At 44.0% G+C, this 18,681-nt stretch overlaps 1 protein-coding gene across 11 annotated transcripts in view; it reads left to right on the top strand.

Annotated features, from left to right (window-relative positions):
- The window catches only part of LOC105287880 (growth factor receptor-bound protein 14), a 244,544-nt gene that overhangs the window by 179,906 nt on the left and 45,957 nt on the right, over window positions 1-18,681 (top strand). The window lies entirely within an intron of this gene.

Here is an 18,681-nt window from a genome sequence, read left to right as displayed (position 1 = left end):
ATTCGCCTACGTTGACAAGAGGAACACGTAGCCGAAAGTCGGCCATGGACGTTCGCGTAAGGTCGTTACGTCACGTAATCACGATCCGACGAAAATTGCTGGCGATCGCTTAAAGACAGTAGCATACCAGAGACATTTTGCATTGTCTACTTGACCGAGCAAAGTCCACGAAGTATGCAAAGTTACTTTATCCTTGATACTTACAGTAAAACTACGAATACAAAAATACAAACGTATCGCTAAGCGAGAATGCAGAGGAATACGCGAAAACAGTTGTGACGACGGCAAGATTTTAATGACGCGCGTGGAACGATTCGATTTTGCGTCAGCAGCGCATTTTTCCACGATGCCTTGCAATATCGTAAATCAAGTTCATCGAAATGATCGCGCTCCCGATCGTCGCCAGAACCCGGCCGAGAAATAGGCCGAAAATCTGGAGCGAAGAGCATGGAATAACAATAAAAATTCCGTCGTGTCACTCTTTCCCCGGCCTCTATCTCTATTTCCCTGTCATCGTCGGGGAGCCTTTATCGTATCGGGTGCTCTATTCACGGCTCATAGATTCTTAAAGCTTTCTCGCGCGGCGTCGACTCCGGCATTTGCATCACAACACGAGAATCGTTCATAATATACGGCGGGCGATGCCATAAGCACGGAAGCATCGATTATTCTTTTGGCTGCTCCCGCCGTTATTCGCTATCGCGATTGCGACCTACCGCGTCTCCCCCGTTGTCCCGCCCGTGGTTTCTCTAAAAAGACATACACGGTGTTCGCATTGTGCACCGTGCATCCCCGCAGTGCCACCGAAAGTCGGCTGAATCGCGTGGTTTGTGTAAAATCGACAAGATAAATTCCAGTACCGCCTCCTCGAGACGCGCCGTCGCAATTTCAGGACCTCTCGGTGTCAGTTACGCATTCTGCATATTGTCACGCCGTCATTTTACTGGAAATTGCGTGTAACATTATGCGAGGGACGGGCCGCTCCCAGCGTATTAAACTTTAATGACGGATTCTCTCGGCAATTTCGGGTGGATTTTTCGTTAACAAAAAAATGTCAAGGCAGCGATGGCCTTTGAATTGCAGATAGTTGAAGCGGTTTCTCGGCAACCAAATTTGGTGATTAAATAGAGATAATTAAATGATCATGAAAAGATCATATTAAATGGCTAATTAAATGAACGATAAGAGATAATTAAATATTTGAATTCTCGTTTTTAATGAGCTTTGATTAAAAATTCGAAATAATTATTTAAACTAAATGAAATGTGGCTTGCCGGAGAATTTTAATACGTTCCGACCAGATGTGCCGTCTCTCTCAGTTATTGATACGGTTTATTGTCTCGTTTCGTAATTGAACGGTACACTGGAGAAACGGATATACGTCGCGCGCAAGCCACCGAATTTAATTGGCCGTATTGAAACCGCTTGCAAGTCAACTAGACAAAAGAAAATGTCAGGTAGGTCAAGAACCGGTTTATCGCCTTGGCAGTTTTATATGTACCCGCGTTGCACCCGAGCCTCCGCACTCCCTTCGATTCGATGCAGGTGATGCTCTCTTTCTCTCTTCTCTTTCACTCCTCGACAGTGTACTTTAATTACAAAACTTTTTCGTCGAATTTCTACAGTTTCTCGGAAGATTGGTAATCATGGAGGCCCTCTTTCTCTCTGCGTTTCTCTCTTTTTTTTCTTCCTTCTCCGTTCTCTCCCTTATCTTTTTTCTCGTCCTTCCTTCTTTTCCTCTCTCCCCTCGTTCTCTCCACTACTAGCCGCTTCTTGTTCCTTCTGTTTTACCGGGGGGCATTTTCTTAGCACGCGAGCAAGCATCGACGTGATTTGCGCTCGCGATCGTTATACGGTTTCGTTGCGGGGGAAAAAGGAAAAGGGAAAAAAGACACGAGGAGAAGAGAGAGGTAAAGGCCAGAGGCTGCTTATGGACGAACGCGCATCATCTCGGGACGAAAAGGACGAATTGAAATGCGAGAGAGCGCGGGCGCAGAGGCGAATGATGATCGATCGCCTCTCCCGAGGCCTTGAATTCGATTTTAGCTTCCGGCGACGGGAGGAATACATACCGCTTCGTTTCTTCGCGCTTCTTTTCATTTTATTTTTTTCCCCCCTCTCGACATTCCGTTTCTTCGTTTACTCGTGGAAAAGTTGACATCGGATTTCCCGATTGCGCGCGAGATCCGATATTTTTGCATCGGCTTCTGACCTCTGTGAAGTTAGCACCCCAATTGCAAAATTTTTATATAATTAATAGAGTTCTGGCTCTTCCCCAAAGAGTTCTAGAGTTCCTGATACGTTTTGAAAAGAGTTCCGGCGATTAAATATAAAAAATCAGGATTTGAAGATATGGGGTGCCAACTTCACGTTTTTGCGAAAGGAAAATTGGTCATAACTTTTTTATTTCAAACAGCAGCCAAAAAAGTTCTAATACTTTTCGATGGAACTCTTGTAGCGCTATTCAGAACCCTCAAGAAAATATTAAAAAGTTTTCTTCGTTTAGAAGAAATTAGAAAATTTCTCTTCTGGAAATGAAAAATCGCTAGAACTCTTTTAGTTTTGGTTCGTGCGCTTCGAGTCTTACTAATAATCGTTAGAACTCTTGAAGAGCTATCCAGAACTCTCATCAGAACTCCGAATTTGTTAACAAAATTTTTCAACCCGAAGGACTTAGAAATTTTCAGGTCGAGAAATTAAAATTGACGAGAACTCTTTCAGTTTTGGTTTTAGCGCTTCGACTCGGTAATACTTAAGGAGACGGGCCTCCTCACCGATTTCCTTCTAACTTTGCAATATCGTTTATTTTGATGAAAAAATACGATTGCGAGAAGGAAAATCGTCGCTTTCAACTAGAAAGAAAGTTATCACCTACTGAAAAATGACAGTTTCGGGGTTAGGATATATTGTAACTTCCACGCAGTACTTTTGGACATAGTTTGTTTGCGCGCACACACACACACACACACACACACCCAAGGGAGGGTGGAAGACGCTTTTTTTCATGTCTTTCCATGTCGAAATAAACGGTGTCCAACTGCACGGTGCGCAATTGAACAGTTTGGACACCGTTTATTTCGACACGGAAAGACATGAAAAAAAGCGTTTTCCACAAACCCACCCTGCGAGGGGGGTGCGGGGGGCCTTCGGCCCCCCATCCGCAACCCCCCTTCGGTGTGTGTGTGTGTGTGTGTGTGTGCGCGCAAACAAACTATGTCCAAAAGTACTGCGTGAAGTTACAATATAAAACCTTGCTTTGCGTGGAACCTCGCTTCACATGAATTGAAGACGTATTTGGAATCGTTTTTTTTTATTTTTTAATAGAACATAACTTAATACATAGTGATAGAGTTCTTAATAGAGCATAAGTTAATACATAAGGAAGTACAGTGTCCAAAGTGCAATAATAAATTAGAACTTAATACAAGTAATTTCTCATTTCGCTGCCGGAAAGTATTTTACGAGAAAAATAAGCACAAAAAGTACGTCAAGAGACAATGTTCCTTTAAAGCTTCTGCAAAAGTTGATACATGGTTCGACATAATTTTTTAGTTTTAATTTTTTGAGTTCTTCGGGTCGAAAAAGGTTTTTAACAAATTCGGAGTTCTGTTGATAGTTCTGGGTAGCTCTTCAAGAGTTCTAACGATTATTATTAAGACTCGAGGCGCTAAAACCAAAACTGAAAGAGTTCTCGTCAAGTTTAGTTTCTCGACCCGAACATTTCTAAGTCCTTCGAGTTGAAAAATTTTTTTAACAAATTCGGAGTTCTGATGAGAGTTCTGGATAGCTCTTCAAGAGTTCTAACGATTATTAGTAAGACTCGAAGCGCACGAACCAAAACTAAAAGAGTTCTAGCGATTTTTCATTTCCAGAAGAGAAATTTTCTAATTTCTTCTAAACGAAGAAAACTTTTTAATATTTTCTTGAGGGTTCTGAATAGCGCTACAAGAGTTCCATCGAAAAGTATTAGAACTTTTTTGGCTGCTGTTTGAAATAAAAAAGTTATGACCAATTTTCCTTTCGCAAAAACGTGAAGTTGGCACCCCATATCTTCAAATCCTGATTTTTTATATTTAATCGCCGGAACTCTTTTCAAAACGTATCAGGAACTCTAGAACTCTTTGGGGAAGAGCCAGAACTCTATTAATTATATAAAAATTTTGCAATTGGGGTGCTAACTTCACAGAGGTCGGCTTCTGGCGATTTTCCAGATGCGCGCGTTCGATCGCGGTTGAAGGGTGCCATCAGGGAAGGATGACACCCGACGCTAGGAGCCTCTTCTTCCGATCGAGCGAATTATCCCGGCGGATTTCTTGATGTTGCGTGCGACCGAAATGGCGCACCGGTTTCTCGATCAGACAATATACCTCGTCAGATTTTTTGGAGTTCCCTCAAGGTGCGCACCGAGTGCGCTTTGTTAGGCCATTGAGTCTTGACTCCACTCCGGTTCCGACCGGCACAAAGAAATTCGCAAGTGAACCGTATCGCGAATCTCGATCGTGTCGTTACCGCAAGCGGCCGTGTTAAGTAACGCTCCGGGCAACAATGTGCTCTCGCGAAACACCGACAATGCCGTGTCGAACGCTCGAAATTCCTCTCGCGAGCTCTCGTCCCGCAGTTTAGATATCGCGTTCGAGATATCATTAAATATATTCCACTCGAGGCCTGATTAAAACTCCCGGTCGTTAATCGGCAACGCGCTTATAACGGACCGCGAATGCGCGAACGCACACACGCACACACACACAACCTCCACACGCTATAATCCTATCAATATCCGCGGTATCGGTGCACGTTGGATTCGCGCGTTTGTAAATGCGCGAGCGAAGCGACTATAAATAGGACGGCACACGGTCGAGGCTTTTCGGAATGAATCGACTTGCCGCTTTGATTAAACTTTATTAAATGGAACTCCGCGCCATTAATCATCCCACGACGGAAGTGCGTCTGATCGGTAAATAAACGAAAGCTTCTTAATAAGTAAAAGATAGACCGAGCTGTCGAATCGCGGAGACGGCAGGCTAGCCGAGAAAGGCAGAGAGGTGGATAGACTTCCCTCTCCCGTTAAGTTTTATAAGCCTCGATCGAACGTTCTCCTTCCTCTCCCCGTCCGTCCCTCTCGGCTCCTCATCCTTTTTCAAAAAGAAGTCTTTTTGACGAAGTTTGCCCTGCGGTGAAAAGAGGAGAGTCTCGGTCGGGCCGACGAGATAAAGAAATCGATACGAGAGAGATCCGAGTGGTCCACTGTCGGCCGACCGATATCGTCGCTCTTCTCCCTCGCGATTTGGCATGGCCGGGGCACGGGGGGCCAAGGCTCTATTTCTAGCACGGTCAGCGTGCCAGCGACGGAGAAGCGCGCAATGGACTTGCTACAAACACTACTGCATTCTCGCGATGGCGACCGATAGTGATTCCTCTAATGTCCGTTTCGCGTACACGTTTACAGAAGAAGAAATTTTCTCGTGTAGCAAAGCATATATGAGAGCGGCTGATTTCCGCAAGCGTGTTGTCCGATATTTTGATGTCCCTGAGCCATACCGGCCAAATCTGCGTTTTCCTCGTTTCAGTTAAACATTCAAAGTTGTGAATTCAGGCAATCATATGGCACTTGGCCATTCATATGACAATTCACATTGCCACAGTCTTCCGAGAAGACAGGAAGACCATTGGACTCTGATGTTGGATTCCCGAAAACTGCAACTACATCCACTTGCCTAATCGTTTCCGATAGCCTCTTTTTTTCTATCGACATTATATTACAGTTACGTTTACGCTTTCCGCGATGAAAGGGAGACTGAACCAGTTTCCTTTATCTACAGCAAGCGGAATATTCTTTCGGAATATTCCGTCCCTCGGCGGAAATGGTCCCGATCGATTGTATTCTCGATTCACCTGCAACCCATGACCCGTGCGATTGACTGCGATCGTCATCGCAGCATTTCAGTAGCGAGTCTCGTGTCGCACATAAATTTTCTTATACACCCTTCTGCAAAGTTATCCTTCCCCTTTTTATTCCGTTTCACGTTCGTTGCTCGCTGAGCGAATTTTCATATTCCTCACGAACTGGTCGATTGCCTTACGCCGCCGTGATCCCTCCGGATCATATATCACGCGACTTCCCGTTAAACCTTTTTTACGTTCACTCGTATTCTCCCGGGCAGGCTTTCGAGGTTGCGCTTTTCTGGCCGGGCCGTTTCTTTTTTCGGTCGATCGTAAAATTCTCGTTGTGCGAGCCGGGCCAGACCAGTCGGTATGCTATCGCGGTTACAGACCGCTGCCGATTTAATTCGGCACGTGCACATACGTATGCACTTGAAGAACAACGTGCGCGGGCGAGGCAAAGACGCCGAGCGGATTTTTACGAACCAGTCGCGACGGGGATTTTTAAGAGCGCGGCCGAAATAGCGTTTTTAGAGGCAGCGGGGCGGCGGCTCGTTCTCGTCTCTCGTTTCTTTCTACGTTTAAACCTCTCTCAGCATTTTACCGAGTTGGAGCTATCGACAGAAAATGCACGATTCGTTCACCGGGTTTCTTCGCCACTTTCTCCTGAACGAGCGAGCGGCGATCGCCCATGATAAACGAACCGATTGTGTCGATCGCTTGAGGAGGCACGGGTGGAACGAATATCGAGTCAGAGACGGCTCTTTTCTTCTGAAGAAAGAAACGTGCAAACGTTTCATTTGTGTGGTAGGTGACACGTGAATGCGATATGACGAAATTTATCTGATTTATTTTTTGCAATTTCTATTTATAACTATATGTATAAGGAATTGTGTATCATGTTGCAAGTGAGAATTAGAAATTGATCTCATGTGTATCAAATGTATCTGTATGTTATTTATAATTTATTTCCAGTAGTACATATAGATTGCATGAGAATTCAGAGATGGACAAGAGTTTTGGTACCTAATTATATTATTTAACTATCTTGCTCAGTGACTCTTTAATCATGTAGTGGAATATTTGTGGGAAGGAAAAAAAAGAATCCAAATTTCTCCAAAGTTTCACTGTGTGAAACACGGACGTAAATTTCTATCCATTCTGTATCACGTTTCTGAAGTTAATATCGAGTACAATACGATATCGTTGTGCGTCAGGTGTTCTGCGATGTTGATAAATATTATCGCGAAGATACTCGCAACTCTGCGTCGAACACGCGGTAGCGTATCACGAGCATGGAACTTGCATCAGAAATCCGATGCGCAATCACGATCCCTGCGATCCTTGCCGAGGTCGCACTTGCAGCTTTAATCGCGGCTCTCAATGCATAAGCTTTCAGTTACGTTTGTCATCAAAACAAATGGAAAGTAATTCCGCGATCAACGATCAACTTTTCCTTATCCTCTTCGGCGATCGCCGTAAACTTGCTCCTCGGTAACGCACAATACGCACGTAACGGGAAATCCTCGCAAGTCCGGACGTGGATAAACGCTCGCTGCCACGTTCGATGCGGAACAACCGTGATTCGTTTCGCGGAGATCTCTCTTTCAGATGTGCGTTATCCGTTTACGGACATGCGACTTTACGCGGAGCGGCTAGCCTTTACCGTGTTCGTGGCACCACGTCGCAATATGGCGAGGAGTCTCCGTTATCACTGCGATGGTCGTTCGCGCTTCGCAGCGCGTCTCGCGAATACCGCGCAGAACGGCGCCGTGCGCGCTCGATGCGGGCTCCTGCGTGCTTCTGACGCTCTTCGGCTCGGCTCGAGTATCTCCGCGCCGTGACCGAGTGCATAGTGCTTTTGCGGGGGGTGCAGCGATGGAAAGTGCATGCGCGGTGCATCCAGTTTTCTCTCCTCTCCTCTCCTCTCCTCTCGTCTCGTGCGCTCTTCCTCTCGCGCTCGCGTGTGTTGTCTCTCTCGCCTCGAATCGACTTTGGTCCCGCGCGAGTAGAAGGACATCGAGCACGTCGACCGCAATTACCGTGGCAATTCGTCCCGTAGTGCGCGGGGGACGACTTTTTCCATCGAGAGGATACACCGTTGCATGGCCGCACCGTAGCGGATTTTCGCCAGGAAAGTAGCGCGAACGTAGATCGCGTTATTCGAGACATTGGCAGAATCAAACTAGGCTTCATCAGCGTAGGAGGTCTTGGTTCGCGATTGAATGTTACAAAAAAGAAAAGACTTTTTACATGGCTACGTTTAGATCCAAGAATACACGAGGATCACAGCAACTGCCGCTGAAGAAAAGGTCAAGGGTCGAGAAGGGGGTTGAGAGATCCAAAAGTAGAAGAGTCTTCTACCATTGAGTCGACTCGGCGAGTAAAGCGATCATCGAGTGACTCTGAGGAAGATCGCTCAATCGACTTTTGCAGTTATCAACGGTTCCGCATTTTACGTGGCGTCGCCTTTTCTAGCGCGATCCGCTATGCATGGCGCTTAATCGAGTCGTTTTCCGTTGATTCTTTGTCAACGAGCGCAATACGGCTCTGCTTACGCAGCGCGTTTCGTGTTGTACAAATAGCGTCTCGGGTCTCTGCGCGAGGGCACTTTATTACACCCACGTCACAAGTTTGTTATTGTCGATTATGCACCGCATATGCATATACGCGTTCTCGTTGCCAGGCACGAGATGCAGCGCGGGTCGCGACGAGAGCGAGAGGTATTCCACAGACTTCGCGAAGTCTTTCGGGAATTCTCGAGTTCTGTCCCGTGAATCTGGAATCGACTTTCCAGCGGCAATACGAGATTCTGAGAATGTTTGATTTCGTAGCAGTATCGTCGAAGCAAAGCTAATGTTTTACAGGGGAGATACGTGATGCGTATCGATACGCGGTGATACGTCTCTCTGATCGTTCAGTGATGCGTTCAGTCGATGTTACATTTTTCCATCTCGCGACAGCTCTATAAATTCCCGGCACGGATACGTCCCTCTGTCAGTTTACAGCGTGTACTGGTATAAAAGTATCGTCTTGCTCGTACGACGACTCGCGATAACGGTACCTCCTTGAGGTGCGCGCGGGCGAGAACGTCCACCGTCATCATCGTCATCGTCATCACAGCTAGTAACCACCGGTATCGTAGTACCGACCTATCCCGCGAGGATAGCCTCGAGACCATATATGATGATGACGAGGCTCTCGCGAATAACGTTGCGGATCGTCCACCTTTCTATTCTTTCTCTCTCTGTCTCTCTCTCTGTCTCCCTTTCTCTTTCGGTCGTATCAGCTGGCTGTCATAAACTTCTTTCATCTTGCTTCTCGTTCGGTCACTATCACCGAGCCTCTCGTATCTTATCCGCTGTCTCTTGCTCCTCCAAGCTCTGCTTTTCTCATTGCGCGCCTCTTCCTCCTTTTCCGCTAGCAGGCGTGAAATACGAAGTCGCGTGTGACAGAAACGAGGTCGTCACTCCTTAAGTTATGGCAGGAAGGCGGCTTTTCTTTTGCGTACATATGCCTCTACCTCTTCCGCAAAGGTAGACACACCCCCGGCCTTCCTGCATCGCACCACCACCGCCAGCATCATGTATACCTCCTACCCATCGCGGCCACTTGAAATCATTCGGCCGTTTTTCACGGCCGGCTGCTGGAACGCTCTCGCGAGGCTCGCTCGTGCTCGCGTCACGATAGTCGGCTGAATTATACCTGGTCGGACGATAAATTTTCCGGGAATTTACTGCCGCGTACACCCGGTATCCTCCCCGAGAAACGGCACTCCGGTTCTCCTCGTCGTGGCCGTGTGTACGCGAGCTCTCTCGCATTCTTCGGGTATATCTCCGCTTTCAACTCACATGGGTTCTTTTACCTCGTTTCAGAGTTTTCCAGCTGGGAGGGTCGATATCTCAGGAAAGGTCGTTTTCTTAAGGATCGTGCGAGATTTGTAGACCTCAGCGAAATGAGAAAAATATTAGTGTTTTGAAGCACATTTGCTCAAATTGCTGCTATATTTTACGATTAATTTGACATTTATTTAATATTACGTAAAAATATTTTCTTATCTGTTATAATGTCTCTGTATATAAATTGTTTCTTCCTTTTATACCCACTTATTGTATGTACACGTCTGGAAATTTTAAACATACTTAAATATTCTACATCGCTAAGATAACATAATATGCGATTTAATCTGTTTTTAATTCTGTGAAAATTTTAGAGCAATCGATGAGGACTAATTTTGTGATTGAATAAAACGGTACAGACGGTTGGTAATTCTTTTTACGGTCCTGATGGATGCAGCAACATAGCACTCAGGTTTTTTTCGTTCTTTTTCTCGTTTTCCAGTGATCATCGGACCTGTTTCGCCAGGTCTTTAGTCGGACACAGTACGTCGTTTCTTCGGGGTAGTTTATTACTCGCCCTTGTCTTTCCTTTTTATGTCTGCGTCTTCTCATGCCGCTTTCTCCGTCTCTCTCTTTCCCTTTTGCTTTTTTTCAAGCTTCGATTAATCACCGCAGCTTCCAGCATCGATTCTAGGGAGCGAATAATCACCAACGACTACCACTCTTCTTCGCACGACGTAACCCTCATCGTCGTTAATGGGGGACTGGACGTTATGGTCTCTCGGATTTGTTCAAATCAATAGCTACATTCGAAAAACAAATGCATTTCAAAGACAAGAAATATTTTAGTAATTTTCGAATCATACGAATATCTCAAATTATGGTTTTGTTTAACGTATTAAATCATATTCTTGGAATTATATATTATTTTATATTACTTTCTAATATTTAGAAAGTTTTAATATATTAAGTGTTGTACAAATTTTTGGTATTGTTTGCGCGACAATACCAATAGATATTAAATATTACCAATAAAATTACAACTACACTTAAATGGATCTAAAGTATTGGACGTATGCAAATTTCATAAAGAGCGATTACTTGTGAAATGACAGAATTCTGGAAGTTACACGTTGAAGTATCTGCGAGCGCGAGATAAATGCGAGTTAGAATGCGGCCTTCATTTGCTGATGTGATTAAGGACTAGGACGTTTATTAACGTACTTCGGGGAGCGCAGCGTGATTCACCCCGCCGTCGCTGGAAGTCGCTTGAAGCCGCGCCAAAGTGTATTAACTCGCATAAATCTAAACTTAACTCTCGGATGATCAATGCACTTCTCGTGGGACAAACAGCGATCCGTCGTCGTGCATTGTCGCTGCAGCTCGCGCAGTGCAGGATTTCCTGAGAAATTGCGCGATCCGACTCGATAAATTCATTTCGCGTGTTTGGTGCAATCCGATTTGGCGAATACATTTTCCAAGGTGTATTTTTCGGCATTGTCTCAGTCAGTTTCGTCCAACTCCGTTGAGAAAGACGTGACGAAACGTTCATAAACGTCTCTCCGTCTGCAGAGGCAAGGAGAAACCGGTTTTATTTGCGCAAACGCGGATGCCAACGGAAACGGCAATAAAGACGTTTAGCGTACGTTTCGTCCATGCATACGCTGTATCGACTTAAACGAAAGTCATATCGATTTTGAATAATAATCGAGAAATTGTCGGCGTTCATTTTTAAGCTCGCTTTGAGCGTCGCCGTCATCGCTGTCTAATCTGACCGACTTGCTCGCGAGCCGCATACACCGAGTTTCACTCCCATCGTTCGGAGATCTTCAAGCGCGCGCGGAGTTGTTCAGCTACCGGTTTTCACAATCGGGACTCGTGACTCGTGTCCGTCCCACTCGCCCCCTCGATCCGACCCTTCTCCTTCCTTCATCTTCATCCGATACACCGATCAACTCTCGAGCGCAACGCACGTTCTCAGATTTGGCCCCTTCTCTCTTTGTTTCGTTCTCTTTCTTGTTCTCTAACTTTCTTTTTCTCTCTTTCTCTCATCATTTTACTCCTGAAGACTCTTCGTGACGTTCCCATTATCGCTGGTAAGAACGAGATAAGAGATACCGAGCGCATTACGCGCGATGTTTGTTCTTTTTTCTTTCTCTTAAATTCTGCTTAACACCAATTTATAATCAGCGCGATAGACGGTGCGATAAGCGAATATAGCGTGAATAAAATTAATCGAGAAGATATTGCCCGGTGGCGCAACTCGTCTCGCGTTTAACGAACTCCGAAAACTCATTCGTCTCTTTGCTTTCTTTCCGTAACGTCTTTCCGTAAGAAGGAACCTTCGATTGCCCTGAAGGTAAACTTTTCAGAGTGCTTCGTGAAAGTTTTTCAATCCACTGATTCGAAAGACATCGAAAATTCGTCGGAACAAGATTATATATTATTAATAATTTGTATTAATCCTCTATCAATTTAACTTTACGATGAACAAAATTAATTGCTATAAATCTCCATGTTAATATTTTATTTTGTAACTTCGCGAAAGCGATGCCTCGCTGATGATCGACGGCGCTCTCGAAGAATATTAATAATTCAACAACATATCTCTGCGTTAGGTAGTATACTTCTTTACTTTTTTTTATGCTGCTCCTTAACTCGCTACGAAATTATAGACGTCGGCGCGGCCGATGGAGGCACGGCGAGATTTGTGAATTACATCACGTTTCGCCGTCTCTCGTGCATGTCTCGCGAGGCGCCCGAGACATAAAAAAAATGATTAGTCGGCAACGACCTCGATTTCGCGTACGTCGCCGTTTTTAATCGTCGTAACGCCCCTGGCCACCAATGTTGTCGGAGTTCCCGTATTCGATACAAAGTTTTAACATGTCTTTCTCGATCTCGAAATATATCGATAAATTAAATGTAATAGGAATCGAATTGTCACAGCAAGACAGCATTGTATCAGGTTAGAGAATGGATTTTGCCGAAAAACTTATGATGCAAAACAATATTTTTCGAAATCTATCACGCACTTTGGTAATATTAGAAATGTTGAAAGAAGTAAATTACGTTACAATCCAATAAATTTTAATATTGATAACTGCAACAAATTTTTAAGAAGTCTCATGTGTTAATAATGCTTTATTATATCTTATACATACATTATGATTTGAAAGATTAAATATTTTCTTCGTCAACCCAAATTGTTGACAGCATCCATTCGATTTTTTTGAACATGCAATAATGATTGCAACGATCCAGAGCGGTGCGAAATCTCATTATGCGTATACCGTACTGTGCGCGTGAACAACAAATATATAATTATTCGCTCTAGCGAAGCGGCATAGAATTTTAATTCATCAGAAAGGGTCATAAAAAAAGAGAGCGAGAGAGGAAGAGAAAAAGCCAAAAAAGAAGATTCCTTTTCTGCGTTCGTTTCGAACATTAAAATTCAAGAGCGGACATCGTTGTGGATGCGCGAACGCGCGCTCGCATGCGAGAGACATAAATTTTATTAGAACGAATCCAATAAAGAGGCGTTATTGCTTGCATCCGCGTGTACACGCGAGGTTTCCTTGGCTCGACGGATTATCAAGAGGTCGAAGAGGAGAAATCCGCCCGCGGGTTGTACTTTTTGGACAAACTCACCTCATCGTTGATTTTCCAAATGTTTTTATTACATCTTGTTACATCAATAAACGAGCCAACCATTGTAAAAATATTACGACGAATTTCAGCGATTTAATTCGTTTAAAAATTTTCGTTAAAATAGTGAATTGGAGAAAGAAGATTAATGTTGGTAAAGAGCTTGACACACAAACGGTTACATAAAATATATAGAAATGTTCTTTTATCTTATATATTAAATGTAAAACTGTTTTTATTCATTTAGAAAGAAATTTGTTCGTATCTATAAAGTTTCTCTGATCGATCCGACTAGCGATCTCTTCAGATATTAAGTTTCATTTTTATTAGATTTGGAATGTTAGATTTGAAAGTCGGTTTGGTTTTTTACTATCAATATTGGGAATGATATTACGGTATGTATTTGGCGATTCACATACGGCAGTCGTGTGTAACAATACATTGGGGTTTCAACGATCGTCAGAATAGTAGGAGGCAAGGTGGCAGCGCGAAGACAAGGACTTTACGAGGAAGTCATTTCATACGGGTCGAAGCCTGGTGTCTTCTCTTCTTCCCTTCTTTCATGGCTCATTCCCCCTTTTTCCTCTCGACGGTAGTAGTCGGCCGTCGTTGTCTCTCCGACTTGCCTTTCACGGATGCTTACCGTTATACGCTCTCGCATTATTACCGTAATCATAGTGCAGCCCGACGCCGGGAGCATGGCCTACATTTTCTCAATGTATAATCAATGATTCTTATTATTTCCTTCATACTGTTGCGGATGATATCTCTTTCTCTCTTTCTGCCTTCCATAATGTCGGCCACTTTCGCGTTTCGACAGTATCACTTAAGAGTCGAATGATTCATGATTTGCACATGTACCTTGTAATGAGCATGTAATATAAAATAGTAAAAGTTGTTCGATTAAGAGTTTGATTCCACAATTTTAGATTTGATCCTTAGTGGCGAACGCGCGTCTCAACGTTTACAGAACGCAAGCTCTTGAATTTGTACTTTTCCAAATTTGTTGCAAGCTTGTTAAATGTAGCACGATACGAATCCAAGAAGTAGGTAAGATAAACAGCAGGAACTATGGAGAAAGCCTTTCCATGGACTTTCAATGCGCTCGCTGCACGCAGATCCCTTCTTGTACTCCTACTTTGAGCGTTGCCTCGGTCTTTCCTCGCTTGTCTTTCCTCATTGGCTTGCAGCACGGCGAGTCTCTCCACCGCCTCCGGAGGAAGAAAAACCTGACCTATCGTACGTTGTCTTCCTTTCCTCTCTCCCCGGTTTCTCTAACGCCAGTCTAACGCCGCCCTGGAGTCAATCCTTTCACTGCCACGCAAGCGGTAACTTAACGATGTCATTTCGGGCCAACGACCGCCAATTCGACGGCGAGCTTCGGTCGAATCGTGACGTGTTCGAGTGCAGTTCATCTTCGCTGTGACATTCAATAACGAAAATCATGAAATTGTTTAAAAAATCTATTAAGTATAACATAATTATAAACACATTTCATTCTTCTGGGAAGATTAATGAATGAATCATTAATAAAGAGCAATTTGTGTGGTCGATAACCGATCGCCAAATATTGATATTGATATTGAAAATGAGAAGATTTGCGATAATGTTAATGACGAAAAAAGATCATGGTGAACGGAACGAAAACACGGGATCAAATTCATTGGCGATAATTGCGGAGACCATTTGGTGCTCCCGGGCGCTCTGCCTTCGTGTATCTTCCTTTTTTTTCTTTTTCTTTAATCACGCGCGAGAGCGTGCTTCTGGAATTATTTATTTAATGATATTAAACCGGTTTCGTTTCCGAAGCCGTGTGCCCGTAGACGGAAACGCCAATAATTCTTCTCGGCTCTCCTGACCCCCTTACTCCTTCACTGTCATCGCCGCGAGGAAATGAGAACTGGCTCCACGAGGTTATCGCAAATCTTTTACTTGTAATATATTTCTCCCCTACTTATCATTATTGCGACGTGTGTTGTTGGGATTTCTTCGAAGCGGCGAACCGTCGATCTCGCAAGATTTCGTCCCAAACGGAAGAAGAGTTTGGCGTAGGTCATCTCGTTTCAGAACTTTCTTTCCTTCCCACCCTCTTCTCGAGTCGATCCTTCGTTCTATTCTGTGCGTCTTTACCTTTTTTTCCAATTCTTGGCTCTCTTACCGCATCAGCAGTTTTCTGCAATCGTCGGCGAACTTTGAAAAATATTTTCACGGATTAGAAGAGTGAATCGTATTTTTCACATTTGACGATTCTTGAATGTAATTATGAAAAATGGATAGGAAGAAAGAGTGACAATAGAGAATAATGACAGGCGAGCATGAATTTGAAAAGATTGCAAAATTTATAATGACGCAGAATTATCGTAGGCCACGCCACCAGGCGTTAAAATAACACGATGAATGATAAAGTCTTTTCGATTATCCTACTTTCTTTTCACGGTTCGAGTGGAGCGGCTGGCCATTGGAGCGGATTTGACGGATCAATGCGTGCCACATACGCTCAGATTAATCCAAGACGTGTTATAACATACTTGCCAATTTCTTGAAACAATTTTGTGACAGTAGTCAGTACAATTTTTGTTGCAATAATTATTTTTATTATTCGTCAACGAACACGTGGAGAGCTATATTGCTGCATTCAAAATTATGATCTTGAAATGAGTTTGTCCGATCGAAAGAATACTTCACATATATAATCGCGTTTACATTGTCGGAGACAATCACGAGAAATTATCGATCGAATTAATTATGCAGGCGTAGATGTTTTTTAATCCCAATTACAATGTATTTTTCATGATCGATTTATATCGTAATAAGCTGATCAAAGCGGTATCTAAAATAGGCTCGTCAGCTCTCCTTCTTTTTTTCGTCTAGTCGCCAGTCCGTCTCTGCCTGACATTGTCATTAATTCGCCCGTGTTGTGACATGTACTTTTATCTTTAGCGCGTGTAGAGACACGGACCTCGAGAGATACTATTCGTGATCGATCAGACGGCGACGGGCGCGTCTAATATGCATATATGACAATGGCAGTTACATGTGTCAGAATTACGGGACGCGCACACCAAAAGGAGCGCAGCAAAGCTGTGCAGATGTGCGTGGGTATGAATCCCGCATGAGCGGTTTACTTGGAAGAATATAAAGCGACACTCTCGGGAGACATTGTCGGATTTACCGATGCGAACTTGGCATCCAACTTGAAACAAAGCGAAAATTTCGCGAACGTCGTTCGTTTATAGCCGAATTCTTCCTTTTTTTTCTTTTTTTCTTTTATTTCTATCCTCTGTACGCTCGTTATGTGTGTTGTACGTAACGTTATACATGTTTGCTTCTCATTAGTTATTGTACGTTACTCTTCAGGCGATTTCGTTGGTATCCAATTAATCCGTTTCGTTTCCTCTTTTTTTCTGCCGTTCGCTTTTGCCTGCAATTCTGTGGTTAACCGGGTAATAGTTACATAACCGTTAACACGGTCCCACTCCCCCGGCACAGAGTGCAACCGAGCTAAACGTCAAATATTTGCTGAGCCGTATTGCAACGGTCCCATTGCTATCTCGCTCTACGCCTCTTGTACACGCTCTTCCTCCCTCTTGTCTTATCCGGCTGTTTGTGCACGCGTGACGAATGCTTGCGCAGCAGCATCGTCGCACGAACAAGCACGACGGCGACCACGGTCAACGGGATTTTCTCTCGAGGAGGCTGCGAGGCGAGGTGTCCCTGACCAACCGCACCCTTCCTGCCGGCATTAAACTCGCGGCGCGAGTCCGATCGAGATGAACGATTTTACGAGAAGCGTGCTGGAGGCACTCTTCTTAAAGGGGTAAAATATAATTAAAACAATATAACTTTGTTAATAATTAACCGGTTGAAGGACAATAGTGCACGCATGTCATACAATGCGTCAAAATGATGCAATGATTAATTTTATTGGCTAAATTTAACAATTTTCAATGCAAGACAAGTTTTCGTGTATTATATGTTTAATACTATATTTCGTATAACGTACTGGATTTCTGTTAGCTACTCGTAACGACAGGCGATCAGATTATTTCTATTTTGTCACAGTTATATAAAGCGTCTTGTGCAGATAAAACACGTTGAAGGAATATTTGGTATTTTTTCATAAAACTCTATGTAATGCCCGTCATTAAAGAAATATCCACGACACGTGTGTGACAGAAGCGTAGTGAGATTACGCGGGGTGATTTTTGAAGACCGACAGGTCGGTGGTTCAACAATTTTGCCCGCTTGTCTGCCGTGCACACGCTATCGTATAAGCGGATAAAGGTTACAGAAAAGAACGAGTGGCGGATGGTACGAGTACACGCCGAGTTAAATATAAAAGCGCTGTGACACCGACTATGCGTGAAATTGTTAGACGTCAAGGCGTGTACGCATCTTGTTATCCAACGGCTGATCCGCTGTTTCCCTCTTGATAATTTTATTTAATGATAGTCGCGTGTTTGCAGTGCAGCTCGATGTAGCACATGCAACATCAGCGAAGCACATTGTTAATCAGTTATTTATGTTGAAAGAAAAATTGAGCGTTACGTAAGACATGTCTTGGACTTAGATCTCTTTATTCCTGTCCCCGACAATATATATTTTTCACGTTTCCGATTGTATCCCGGAGATTCAGAAACTTCGACGGATTAGCCATTTGGGACTTTCGAAGCGTCGCGTCGGTCGAAAGGCGCATTCCGGTCGAGCGACCGGAAGCGCGACCTCCGCGTCTTTCTCGTTTAGGAACATGAAACCAAGCGGTCGACGTCTATGAATATTTACTGCCGGAAATCACTCGACAAACGCGAGTTTCCCGGTCTCTCCTCCTCTGCAAGCAAATAATGGCGACTCTGCGATAAGAGCTGTCGTCGCCGGTCCTTTCTGCGACACGGTGTGCCACGCCGTAAAAATCGTCCCAGCGTATAATAAATTGCCTCCGCGATACTCGGCGACGTCGCGAAAGAAAGTTTCTTGCTGAATCCGACGATGGTTCCCAGAAAGAAGACTCGTGTCACGGTAAAACCTCATCCTTTACTCCTGCAGGTTTTCAAACTGATTTTAAACATAGATGCCGAAATATGTTGACAAAGAAATAGCAGGTAATAAACTAATCGTCGAACATAAATCCTGATTATCGCCAAATTTGTAAGGCTGATCCGCGACGCGTAGTCTATTGGTCCCTGGAATTGTTTGATTTAGATAGGGATGAAATAACCATCCCGGATTCATGTCCAATACTGCCGTCGAAAATTCATAGACCAAATTAAAGATCTTGCACACTCCATCCCAGGGTAAATTGTTTCAGTGCATTGAT

This window comes from Ooceraea biroi, chromosome 8 (assembly GCF_003672135.1).
Source record: "Ooceraea biroi isolate clonal line C1 chromosome 8, Obir_v5.4, whole genome shotgun sequence".
NCBI lineage: Eukaryota > Metazoa > Arthropoda > Insecta > Hymenoptera > Formicidae > Ooceraea > Ooceraea biroi.
This window is presented reverse-complemented; position numbering and strand designations above follow the sequence as displayed.